At 34.0% G+C, this 14,901-nt stretch overlaps 1 long non-coding RNA gene across 1 annotated transcript; it reads right to left on the reverse strand.

Annotated features, from left to right (window-relative positions):
* Positions 1 to 6,514: 6,514 nt before the first annotated feature.
* On the reverse strand, positions 6,515 to 7,072 carry LOC110945180. Its single transcript, XR_002549287.2, has 2 exons — positions 6,939 to 7,072; positions 6,515 to 6,860 (listed from the first exon to the last, which is right to left on the reverse strand). It is a non-coding gene; the product is annotated as an uncharacterized LOC110945180 (long non-coding RNA).
* Positions 7,073 to 14,901: the final 7,829 nt, after the last annotated feature.

Consider the following 14,901-nt stretch of genomic DNA (forward strand, 5'->3'; position numbering starts at 1 on the left):
AAGAATAGGGAGGCTATTTTATAGGTAACGAGGTAAGTTAGGACTCAAATGTTTAAACAAGCTGGATTGCGCACGAGTTTTGTATAAAATAATACGAGTATAGAATGAACGAATGACTCTTAAAGAGTACAAGTATGTGAATAGCATAAGTGTTGGATAGATGAACGTAGTGTGTTAAGGATGAAGTCTCGTCATGAATAATCGGATATAATGCGTTTGTGAGTTGCGTGAAGTTGTATTAGGTCCAAAAGGTCTGCAACACACTGAATTTCTCATGGCACGTTTTACGAAAGTTTGGTAACATGGTGAAAACACTTATATATAGGAAGTACCAGCGGCGTATCCACCATGTTTTAACCACATTACGTCCGTTTCGTTACTTGGGGTCATGTTACGTTCCGTGTCTTACCATACACAGTAGTACACTCTATGGTTCTCATACGCCTATCACTATAATCCCGTGTGCACCCGCGATTATACTGATTGTCGCATGATCCACATAGCTTGTACTAGTTATGTATGAATCAAGGTATACATGAATTTGAAAATAAGAATGTGTACGTAGAAGAATGTCGTATGTAAGCATGTTTATGTTTAAGCATGTATGGGACCCACGTAAGCGAATCCCTCGGATTACGCTCGCGTATAGGTACGAATGTACGAATCATGAGTAAGGATGAAAGTATGAGCATAAGTTTAAGTATGAATACGCATGTATGTATGAGCATAAACATAAAACGTGTAAGTAGTATGTGTACAAGCAGAAGCGTAAAACGTATAAGTAGTATGCGTATGAGTACAAGCATAAAACGTATGAACATAGGTGTAGGTATGAAAAATAAATATTGCGTATATGGTGTACGTTGAGACATTGTAGAGAAAAAAAAAGGTTAAGTATGTAGATACGAACGATATAAATGATGTTATCGCGAGATATCGACTAAAATGTGTATGATGATGTGCATGTATAGTTGTTTAAACAAAACGTTGAGTTTGTCGAATCAAAATTAGATTGAGCTTGGTTTGAAAGGTAGAATATAGTTTGTATATGTAAAGGAACATAAAGTACTCATTGGTCATGCTTAACGTATTTTGTAATGATTGAAATGCTACTTTTGTTTAAAAAAAGGAGTTCACGTATGTTAAAAATTGTCGGTCCCCATGAAGTCTTCTAGCCCACTTGTTTTGAAATTTGGATGACGAGTTAAGCGTTGTAGAGAAGGTTTTTTTTTTTTTTTTTAAATAACGGGTTTGTTTCATTTGCATCAAAACATGAAAATTTGGACTTTGAAAGTTCTTGTGAAAACGTCGACCCTTAGAAAAGAAATTTAGTAAAAGAACTTAGTGATTGTTTAAAAATAATTTTAACAAAGGATTTATTGATGTTGGAAAGAGTATTTGGTAAACGGTCATATAACATCTATGAGGTCTTATAAGTGATTGAGAAAGGTTAGTTTGATTTCGATTAAGAGTGGAAGTCTCTAGTATGATGATATAATGTGAACGTGTTTCAGTTAATAAATCAGATGTGAAGTTCATGGGCAAGAGATTCATTAGACCGATTAAATTGATAGGTAGCATTTCGTAAGTTTTGGAAATTCGTGTAGTAAAACGGTAAAGACATGATTAAGAATCTCGTGTATATGATTTGAGTGAAAATGGATGATTTGAGTGTTTAGAAGGGGTTACACCTTGAAACTAGCCCACAAAACCCAACTATATAGGGCTGAATTTTGCTGAATTGGGCTGCCATATTTTTTTTTTTTTTAAAAAACATTATAATGAGTAATTTTGTTAATTAAGTTGTGTAATAATATGCAACAATGTTTCCCCTAACTTGTAACAAGGTAAAATATGAAATAAAACATGATTTAACTAGGTAAAAAGTGTAATGTACAAGTTTTATTTACGAAGCAAGTTCCGTATTTTACAACGATTACGATGAAAGAATGGTTATAAGAACACAAGATTTCCAAAGATAGAATTTCACGTAAGGTTTCTAAATGTAGGATGTTTGAAAACGCAGGGCGTTACAACTTCTCCATCTCCACCATCTTCGAGTTCATCTTCACCATTCAAATATTGTTCGTATCATCTTCGTTTTCTTGACGATGTGTTTTAACAGCAAGCAAAATAATACAGTTGTGTTTTAGGAGCAAGCAGATTCATACAGTTGTGTTTTAGCATTCAGATTCATACAGTTGTGTTTTAACAGCAAGCAGATTCATACAGTTGTGTTGTAGCATTCTAATTCATACATTTGTGTTTTAACAGCAAACAGATTCATACAGTTGTGTTTTAACAGCAAACAGACTCATACAGTTGTGTTTTAACAGCAAGCAGATTCATACAGTTGTGTTTTAACAGCAAGCAGATTCATACAGTTGTGTTTTAGCATTTTGATTCATACAGTTGTCTTTTAACAGCAAGCATATTCATATAGTTGTGTTTTAGCATTCAGATTCATACAGTTGTGTTTTAACAGCAAGCAGATTCATACAGTTGTGTTTTAACAGCAAGCAGATTCATACAGTTGTGTTTTAACAGCAAGCAGATTCATACAGTTGTGTTTTAGCATTCAGATTCATACAGTTGTGTTTTAACAGCAAGCAGATTCATACAGTTGTGTTTTAGCATTCAGATTCATACAGTTGTGTTTTAACAGCAAGCAGATTCATACGCTGTGTTTTATCATCCATGCTGGTAATGCTGGAGGATTTCTTGACGCTGTGTTTTAACAGCAAGCAGATTAATACGATTTGTTTTCTTGATGTGTTTCTTCATCAAGGATAGAAAGAAGAGAGAGAGAGAGAGAGAGAGAGAGAGAAAATCGCATGAGATGTGGGGTGGTTATGGAATGACAATTATTTTCATATTTAAAACATGCTAAATGACATACCTACCCCTGATTAATTAAGTAATCCTATTTTTAAGAAACACATATTACCAAAATGCCACCAAGATGATCTCAACCATTAAACACACCCATTGGATGGCCCAGATCGCTTCCTAGACTTTCTAGGAAAAACACACTTTCCATAGGATCCCCACTCTCTCTATGTACACACACACACACACACACACACACACACACACACATATATATATATATATATATATATATATATATAGAGTAGGGTTCCAGCATGAACAACCTTCCAAGAACTGCGTGAACAGATCTGGACCCTTGATTTCCTTTTTATTTGTTAAGGGTAGGATTGTAATTATATAAAAAATTAGATTTAAATCATTATTTTAATAATTGAATTAAGTTACAGCTTTCCTATTTTAAATTCATTATCCACATTATGTTTTATTTATTAATAAGATAACTATCAAAACAAACAACAAATCACCAGATTTCAATTTTAATTTTTATTTCAAATTTCATCACCAGAATTCAAATTTTGATTTTTAAGATCCACATAACCTTCGTATTTCAACGGTATACACATGTGTACTTGGCTATAAATAGAACAGTACACATATGTACTCAGCATCATACATATGTGTAATTAGCTACAGCTACATAATACATACATAGAAACAATACCTGTAAAACTATTTTATATTTAACAAATTACAAGTTCCATAATATTTTCCAAACCAAACAAAAAACATATAATTACAAGTTCCAGTTTCGTAAAAACAATAAACCCAACATAATCGAAAAAACAAAAAACATAATCTTTTACAACTATTCGCCATGTTGTACGCTGAATCATCCTTATCGACCAAGCAAACAAACATATGTGAATCATCCTTATCGACCTCATACGTGAATCATCCTTATCGACCTTCCATCTCCACTTTTCTCGTTAACGACATCTCCTATAATAGAACAACTATACACATGTGTACATTAACAACTTTACACATTCAATACACAAAAACTTCTGAGATATCACAAAAATAGACGCTATACACATGTGTACATCGCATTAAAAACAGAGTAAAATCAGAATACACATGTGTACATAAGCATACGAATAACATCTGATCAAGTCAATCAGAATACACATGTGTACATCGCATTAAAAACAAAGCAAACTCAGAATACACATGTGTACATCGCATTAAAAACAAAGCAAAATCAGAATACACATGTATACATCGCATTAAAAACATAGCAAATTCAAAAAATTGAACAAAATCGAAGCTTATGAAGACCCTCGGCCAAACAAAACTGAAGCTTAAATCCATTGTTGTTGCTGTCTTCATAGCCCAATTCAAGAACCTCGTAAAGCATAAAGGTATAATAAAAAACCACCATAAAAGTAACAAATGATTATACAAAATGCATATCACTAAATTAAAAACAAATTAAACTCTAAAGCATTTGTTTTGTAGAATCTGAATAGCCCCATGAAGCAGAAAATTATGATCTTTGAAAGTGTCTCATTAAGTGATAAAAAAAAAACCTATATTTGTAAGGATGTTAAACCCCAGTTGAACAAAAAAGACCCATTTTGAACAAAAAAATGCAACGATGAAAAAAATTGACCAAAAACCCTTATCTATAACTTCATCCATATATTCATAAATAAAAGAACACAGATGCAAACAAGACATTTAACTTTTAAAATTACTCAAACTAAACACATTTAATAAACAAACTTAGGTTAGAAACATCTAAAATGGTTTATACCTCGAGTGAAGATCGATTAATGCAATAGAACACAAAATTATGATCAATAATCATCTTCTTCCGAATACCACCGTGGCTGCTGTCGTGCACCACCATGGCCGATCGTCGTGGGTGCCATTGTGCACCACCATGGTTGTATTGATGAATGGATCTGTTGTTGATGAATGGATCTGTTGTTGACGAACTGGTTGTATTGATGATGAATGGATCTGTTGTTAACCATCGGACCACCGACGAACGGCGACAGCGGCATAACGGCGACGGCGATTTTCGTCCCTTCCTCGATGAAGATTGTCCGCTGATCTTCATCCCCTTTTTTTTTCCGTTTCCTTCCTTTTCTTTGATGCCGGCTGTAAATGTGAGAGAAAAAAAATGTTGAAGAAAGTTTGTTTGATATCTCAGATGAAGGTGAGAGAGAAAGTTGGGGATTAAAGTTTGACTATGATGATTTGAGAGAGAGAAACGAGATTTATGCAATCAATGCAAAAAGGAAATTACACATATACCCTTTTTGTATTTAATTAAATGGAAAAAATTAACCAAATAATTACCATCATGCCACTCAATTTAATCTCAAGATTATAAAAATCAAGGGCCCAGATAAGTTAACGCAGTTCACTCTTGGGATTTTGTTCACGTTCGAACCTAATCCTATATATATATATATATATATAGTGGAGAGTTTAAATGAGAAGAAACTTTTTGTAAGAAAAAAAAAGAAGAAAATTAACCAATAAGAATGCTTTATTTTACTTTATTTAATACAAGTATTTAATGTTACTCTAACGGTACATTGGTAAATCTACATAGGTCATTAATTTGTAGTCTTCCTCTTTAATAGGTAACTAAATTAATTTTTTTGTAACTTATCTTCAACATATATATTTTTCAAAAAAAATAAAATAAAATAATTTAAAGTATAGGATAAATTACGAGTTGTGTGGGATAAATTACAACGTGTAGGATAAATTTCGAAATATGTAGGATAACTTTTGATGTGTGTAGGCAAAAAAATTTAGTGTGGAGGATAATAGTCTTTATGACTAATTAATTAGTTAAAAATGATAATAAATGAGATAAGTGAAAAAACTATTTAATGTTTTACAAAATTACCCTTTGTTCTTTTTCTTCTCAATTAAATTTTCTTCTCAAATGAACTTTCCCCTATATATATATATATATATATATATATATATATATATATATATATATATATATATATATATATATATATATATATATATAGGGCAAGGATAAGTTGAAAACCCCCTTGAGTTAAAGAAACCCTAAAAACCCAATAATAGCCATTGATTATAATGCATGGATGGCTAAGATTAAATTTTGGATATCTGTGGCTTTTTCTCCCTTTCTCTCACTATTTAAATATAAATCATGTACGTAAAGGGTAAAATGGGAACACTCTTACACTTATTTCTTTCAAACAAACAAATGTCTGCGTGTTATAAGAATCCCTCAATCTGCTTCATCATTACACTAAACCCCCCTATAACCTACCTACATTGATATCAGACTTAACAAAAATTCAAAAAGAAAAATACAAACTCTCTCTCTCTCTCTCTCACAATCTTCATCCATACCCAAAAAACCGCCAGAGATTTTCATTCAGAACCACATTCCAGACCAGAAGTCCGATGGATATTTCCGTTCAGAGCAAAATTCGCCGGAGATTTTCAACAAAAACGTTAGAATTTCAGGTGCGTCGGTCTTTCTTAACTAGATTATAAACTTGATCTAATGTTGGTTAACTTTGGCTTATTTTACTAAAGCAACTTTCGTGTGACCTGACCACATATGTGTCAACATTGACATCTCAAAGTCAATCTGAAACACTTAGTGAACAATTGGTTAAAGAAACTTCATGCCCCAAATTCATATATTGCAAACCAATTTTTTTCAAACCTAAACATTTTAAGCCCAGTTGTATAATATGAAACCCATACTACTACCAAATGGAAATCTCCGAGGCAATTGTTTTAGTTTCCGGCAAATTGATGTTACGGTATGTTTCGATTGCATGAAGGCTTCTTTCAGCTTGCATCAGAGTGGATGCTCCTATGATCACCGAAGAAACCCTCCGGTTAGCCAAGCAATAACCAACAGCAACTTCCGCAGCACCCGCTACTTTCATACCCCTTCCGGCTGTTCTCAGATGATCAACCAGCTTCCGAATTTCGGTAGGAGAGCCAAAGTTCTGAATTGAACATACCAATTAATTCAGTACACGAATGAATAAAGATACCAAAATTTTTGTGTAATATTCAAACGTCACCTTTAAACCGATGCCGCGACGATCGAGCCGAGAACCGGGGGGATATCTCTACTGTATTTACCACTAAGAACTCCATCATAAAGTGCATTGCAGGTGACGATCCCAATATCATCCCCAAATGAAGCGTAATCGTTCTCAACCTGTATTTATAAAAATCATAGTTATCAAAAGCGGTAGATTTTGGCGCCTAGGCGATTTTTGGTCTCTGATTAAATTATGTCGTATTTATTTATTTCTTTATTAACAGCGGTCATGAGCTTTAATATAATTTAACACAAATCCCTATTGCGTATATATTATAGATCATCTTAACCTAATTTAGAATTTCTATAACTCAGAACTCATAAGGAGACATGAAGGACAAAAGTTGATACAGTACCATACGTCAAAGAAGATCAGAAGTTGTTACAAGTTGTTACGGACTTGAAGTTACCAGGTATGTACGTTTAATCTACAATCAGCCAAAATCCACAATCACCTATATTATTGTGTTACTGAGTACTATCTACAACGTTATAATATAACCATTTAATAAAATTTGACATTTACAAGTTTGAAAATTAAAGACATATTAATACTCATTATTAATATTAAATAATACTCATTTAATAAAAATTTGACAATTAAAGACATAATAATAATTCATAGAGTTAAATGTCATTTTAGTCCCTGTGGTTTGGTCATTTTGCCAGTTTAGTCCAAAGGTTTCATTTTTAACTTGTGAGTCCAAAAAGATTTCTTCGTTGCCATTTTAGTCCACTGGGTTAACTCAACCCATTTTTTATGTTAACGAGAAGACCAATTCGGTCATTTTATATGGCTGAATTGCCCTTTTAGTTAACAAAATGACATACAAAATTACCGAATTGGCCTTCTTGTTAACAAAAAAAATAGATGAAGTTAACCCAGTGGACCAAAATGGCAACTGTGAAACCTTTTTGGACCCACAGGTTAAAAATGAAACCTTTGGACTAAACTGGCAAAATCATCCAAACCATAGGGACTAAAATGGCATTTAACTCTAATTCATAAATCAAAAACTTTATTATAATATATACAATTCGCTTTATAAAAAAATTGACATTTAATAATACTTATAAAAAATTGACGTTTTATAATATACACAATTCATTTCATAAAAAATATAAATATGAAGTTTTTAATAATAATACTTAATCAAAAAACATATGCACATTTTTTATTAAAAATATACATCATTTCATAAAAATATGAAGTTTTATAATATTAACACATTTTTATAACAACATTTTATAAAAAATAATTTTCTTATATAGATATTTCACAACTTCCTCATACAAAAATCTCATCAACTAAAATAAAGTGCCATATGTACATCCCAATCATTGGGTAATCATTGGCTAACACCCAATGATTGGCATTAATTAGATGGTAGGGACCATTTTCAAACGTATAGAGCTATGAGGGGCGTATTGAGGGGGGTCATTTTGAGGCGTATTGAGCAATGAGGGGCGTATGCCCCACAAAACCAAACAAATTACAACACCATTGGAAACCCAAGAGTTACAAAACTATTCAATCTAGTTGTGATAAAAGCAACAGAACAACACCTATCTATGTTTAACCAACTAATATAGACTTCAGTTCCATCTCATATTATATAACTAACAATAGTTTAGTACGACGTACTCGTGTTCATCTGGTTCCTAATGGGGGTGATTACTCCTTGAGACATCCAACTAGAAGTTTCGGGTATGCGGGAGCAGGCAGTCGAGTATGCTTTTACATATGCTTCCCTTACTATACATCATGGAGAATAACAAGATTAGTTTCTACTGATTTTTTAGAACATCAGCATTGTTTCATTAAAAAGGGCCAAACATATAGGTATAGTGTCGCTTCCATCCGCTCATTGATCATGCAGCGTTTTTTTACTTCCACTCCATAGTTGTCAATAGCGATCACTGTAGCGCGCTATAATGTCGCTACCAGGGTTGTAGCGATGGATAGCTAGAATAGCGGCACCTCTTAACTCTACATGTAAAATAGCATATATAATTATGTATTTTTATATAATATACATATAAAAAATAAAAAAAATTCTAGTGTAACGCCATTAACAACTATGTTCCACTCTTAACTCTAAAACTTATATATATTAGAATATCATGACAAAAAAAAGTAATCAGAAAATCTTATAACCTAGCTAATATCAACCAGACCAGACGCAAGCCTACATCACATTATACACACACACAATCATACATAATACTTACGATCAATATGAATTGAATCGCAACTACAAACCTAGCTACCTAATACCTACGTAATCGCAACTACAATCCTAGCTACATAATACCTACGTAAACGTAATAGCAAATAATATGAGCTCAATCGCAGCTAGAAGCCTACGTAAACGTAATAGCAAACAAAATGAGCTCAATGGCAGCTAAAAGCTTACATTTTGTCGCTGCATACTTGCGGAAGAGAAAAAGTGCCATGGATTCCGGCGTTTCTCTCTCTGAAAATACCTTGAATTGGAAATGTTGAGTTAGAGGCGTATTTGAAGAGAAACTACACGACAGAAATAAAGATCCTCCAATTACAATTCTTAACATCTCTCTTGCTGATTTAAGTATAACTCTTAATACACTGGAAGTTAACTCTTAGATTTTTGTCTTAAATTTAGTTTTGGCAATATTAGAGAGATATTTCATTAGTAATGTTTTTACAAGTTTTAGTGGTGGTAAAGAAACAAGTTTTTGATGGTTTAGAAAGAAAAATCCAACTTTTTTTTTCAAAGTGGACGGTTTGAATTCTCTTAGACCCGCCATCTAAACATTATAAACTGTGTATTTCGAATTCTCTTATACATATGGTAACTAAACGTAGAACCATTAATCAGAAACATTGGCATTTAATATATTCAATTAATTTATTAACAAATCAAATCACACGTTAACCAAGATTGCAGGTATACAATCCACTTAAACCCAACCGCCAGTTTTCGAGCCCTTATTCACGATTCATTAAGTTCAAGTAATTATAGTTATCTATGGATCTCACACTCAAAAGACTACAACGCCACCTAATCCCACTTTAAGCTTATGAGATTACCGTCTTATATAAAAAAACTCTTATATATTTCCGATTAAACTTATGATGGATAATGGATGATGTTGCGAGCTTTACATGTTTTGGTTATGATCAGTTTAGCGGACATACCCCACCCGAGTCACCATCCCAGTGGTTAATGCCATAAACTTCACATATTTTTCTAACTCCACCTAGCGGGTATACCCCACCCGAGTCACCATCCCAGTAGTTAATACCATAGGCTTCGTTTTTTTCTTTTTTATTTACATGTAGCTCAAATGAATGGATGGAATGCTTTTTTTCGGCGCCACATTGTTTCGGATTTATTTTCATAAAAAGAAACATGTGTGCCAATTTAATCGGAAAAACTTATAAGTTTTCTACTTATGACGTGCCTCTTATACTTTCCACAGTTTCGGTTTTCCTATAGCTCCTTAGGTGAGAACCCACAAGACTCCTAATTTTTAAGGTATATTATATCAATCCTAAGGAACTCATCAACCGGCTGGGCCTACCCACATATCCTCCTGAATTAGACGTATGACCCACCGTTTATTATCTCATATATATATATATATATATATATATATATATATATATATATATATATATATATATATATATATATATATATATATATATATATATATATATATATATATATATATATAGTAATCAAAAGCCAACGATCCGATATACCTATAATTTTCCATTTATTGCAAAAATTTTCTCGAAACATTTTCTGTTTTTTCAAAAAAAAATTGACTTTTTACAAAAAAAAAAACAATTTCAAAAACGACACGACACACGACTAATACTAAGACACAACTAAATAGATGTTAGTCTCCACTCCCCACACTTATTTCCTTCATTGTTCTCAATGGAGCGAGAAACTATTTAAGACACAACTATCGACTCAAACCGAAACAAAAATACAAACAAAAGAAATAAAAGAGAAGCAAAATGGAACAGACTCCCCTGATTTTCCTTTTGATCTACATCCGTCTAGTTCCAAGCCTTCCAAAACGTCACAGATCCCTCAATCGCAACTCCAAGCCAATAACCCGAACTGGCCGGATCCCGTATTCGCTTTCTTTTCTTCCCCGCAGCTTGACTTGAACTCTCGCCGGACATCCTATCAAAACAAATTACAGAAATTAGTAACATAGCACCAAACTTGTAACCGTATATCATTTCATTCGCGGTTACAAATTTTAAATAAATGCCGTCATAAGAAAAATCGAGCTTTTTGTTAAAAATCATTTAATTAGGTTAATCCGTTCGAATGGAGATTGAGTACGAACGAATCGACCGACATTTGAAAAAACTCATATTTTATTACTCGATTTTCAATCTATAATCCAAAACCGGCATTCGAAATAAATCAACAAACTTCTTATAATTTTTCAGAATTGTTCTTTTTTTCTTAATATTTATATACTAACCCTACTCAACGCATCTTTTCAATAATTAACTATAATCCCCCATATTAACCCACCTAATAATCTTCAAATTTTCAAGAACAAAGCATGACGAACATCATAAAACAAACAAAAAATTAAGGCTTCCATACCTGGCTCACGACTTGAGACTGGAAATTAGAAGAAACTTTGGAAATTTTATGTTCGATCGGAGGTGTGTGGTCGCCGGCCGTCGGCTATGGTGGTGGAGGTTAAATGAGGTGGGTGTAGGATAGACAATAGGTGGTGGGTTGTAGGTTAGTTGGGTTGATGGTGTTAATAAGGAGGAACTTAATGGTGGAGGATGTGTGGAAGATTATGTTCGGCTAGGGCTCATGCAGAGAAAAGAGGGAAAAAGAGTTGGGAAAAAGGATTGGTACAGCCCCCGTATCAGTACCGATGTTCGGCTAGGGCTCATGCAGAGAAAAGAGGGAAAAAGAGTTGGGAAAAAGAATTGGTATAGTTACCAAAAATACTGGTATTGAATTTGAATAAAATTGGGTATCAAATACCGTATCATTTTGTTTTTATTTTGTTTTTAAGCACTTGTATGAGTACTAAATAGGTAAAATTGATATGAGTACCAATATAGTACGAGTACCAAATAGGTAAAATTGGTACGAGTACCAAGACGATACGGGTACCATATAGGTAAAAATCAATACGAGTACTATAAATACCATAATACGAAATAAAACATAATACAAAAAATGTGACACCTCACATTCTTAGGTTAATTCGGTTAACTATCTCAGTTTAAATTTTCGATAATTTAGATGCACGGACAATAATAATATTTGTATTTCTATAAAAAATACTAATATCTAATTTTTAGTTAAATTCAATTAACTTTTGAGTATGTATATTGTGCTACGTTTCAAAAAAAAAAAAAAAAAAAAAAACCATGAAAGTAATATATTATATTATACTTCAGCAACATTGGTTTATATCTACACATCCATCCATCTATATTAAACTCTATCTTTGAATTCAAATTCATTCAAACGATTAAGCCGAACACTGGGGTTTGTTATCGCCTACTTCATATAGTTTTAAGCTTTTGATCCATCATTCAACTCCGCATATCGTTTGATTCTCTCCGCTAGTTGTTGTTTGATTATCACCACACCTCTGTTCGCGCCACCGGTTCGGTCGCTTTAGTTCTCGGATCACACGATCAGGTACGATTTGGTCAACGTTTGTTTCCTCTTTTGAACTTTGTTATATATCTTGTTGATTGATTCACCCATCTTCACAGCCACAACTCCATCGTGACCACCGTATTCCCTGTCGCATCAGTTCCAAATCGTGTTCTACGACCGCGATTCAGCCAGCGTCGTGTATTCGGGTTTCACCGCTCTCGTCTCACTCTCTAATCTGTCCGGGTTCGATCTTTAAGGTAACCATGATCGTTTGAAGTGCTGACTTAGCTATAAGTTGGAATAAACTTTGCATGTTTATAGTTAAATTGAGTTTTCCTGCATGTTCGTTGTTGTATATGTGATTATAATTGTGACAAATATTAGTAGCATGCATGATTAGAGTCGTTTTAGAGTATTTCATAAATTGGTTTTAAATCGAATGATCGAGTGGGGAGAATTGGCTAGGGGGAGGGGTTAAACACGAAATTAGGGGCTGTGATGATGTTCATCTGATGATACAAATTTCATGTCAGGGTCGATTAACATGATGAAGCGATGATAGTGATTAAATGATGAATCCATAAATTATACTCTATGTCATAATCTTGATAACTTAGGGTTGTGAGTATCTAAATCGTTAGAATCTTGATCATATGCTTAAACACTAGGGCTTGATTGGTAAATTATAACAGTGATTCGGTGATGTTAATGTGTGATATTAGTCATGGAGGTATTATAAAATTGATAGTTAGGAATTATTGATGTGTGGATGGAGATGGAATTATAACCAGAAATAGTTTTGTAAACCTAATTTGGTATAAATTGAAGTGGAATTGTAATATGTCAACACCCTTGGGCTTCACACCGTCAATCGGACCAAACAAACAGCAGGCCCACCCCAACAGCATCTGGGCCTGCACTGTAGCGACTTGGGGGTAGCCGTGTAGTCCTGATGGGCTGGGCTCAAATGTGCACTCACCCGGAGCAATGGGATGGGCCACATTCTAAATAGATCAAGCGGTGTTGAGCCGCACCCATTTACGGGTCATCCACGCTTGTTGCGACTACACCGCTTATTGGGCTCTCACATTTTTAGGCCACACACTTCCTGGTTGGGACGATGTACATGTCATTGGGCCATTTGGCTATGGGAAACTGTTAATCGAACCATGAGTTGTGGACATGCATGATTACAATGTGTTAAATGATAATTATTGTTTGTTACGTGCAATAGGTCAAATATTGTGTGAGATATGAACAACATTGACTACTCGATACAACTTGTACAACTTGTCTAACATTTGTGCACTATTCCTGAAACATGTGACTTACGTAAATGTGGAACTGATTGTTACGTGTAATATGATAGGGTTTGATTGATCATTGTGTTAAATGTGTAATTAATTCTACCGAGCAAACCAAAGGTGAGTTCATCTCTTGAGCATGCGTCCCGGTGGTTGGGACAGTCAGTGGGTATCCCGGGGAGGGACAAGTCTTTTGGGTAAAAACGGGAATGTTGGATAATATACTCATCCTATCACCATTAAAGTCCCTCCGTGTTGTTTGGTTACCTGGAAGGTAACATGGTATTAGTTAGTAGCACTACTTAGGTTTGGCAACCTCACCCCGTTCCTGGGAGGACGGGTGTTGAACTAATGACCTGGTCATGACCAATGCTTTGATAGGAGCATTGGGGAAAGGGCAAAATAATCAGGAGCCGTCTTGTATTCGGGGTATTATCAACATTACTTTCGGAATTAAATTCAATGGATTAACTAAACACTTGGTAATCAACGTTTTCATAAAACTATGAACTCACCAGCGTTGTCTGATACATTTATTGCATGCTCGCAGGTTGTTAGGTATCTTGGATGTGGGAACTTGCTGTCTGGAGTAGCTGGAGTGGTCATGGGTCGACTGGAAGGATTCATGTGTTTGAATTATTAATGCTATTCATTGGTTTCGAAACGGTTTAACTTGGTTTATTAATTGCTTCCGCTGAACATGTTGGTTTCCATTTAAACTTATTGATGGCACTTTTTATTAATAATTGATGATTTATTTAACAACTTGTGATTGGTTCAATATGATTGGTGGCTCGTTATTGGTTTGTCACACGCCTACTAGGGTTTCCCATGGGTGGTATTTTGTGGGTGTGACAAAAAAACTTTTAAAGCTCTACATAAAATTCGGTACCAGTACCCGTTTTTACCCGTACTCGTACCAATACCGAAAGTACTGAATACCAAAATCAATAAATCTAGGTACCGACGCTGCGATGCATGT

Source organism: Helianthus annuus, chromosome 6 (genome assembly GCF_002127325.2).
Source record: "Helianthus annuus cultivar XRQ/B chromosome 6, HanXRQr2.0-SUNRISE, whole genome shotgun sequence".
NCBI lineage: Eukaryota > Viridiplantae > Streptophyta > Magnoliopsida > Asterales > Asteraceae > Helianthus > Helianthus annuus.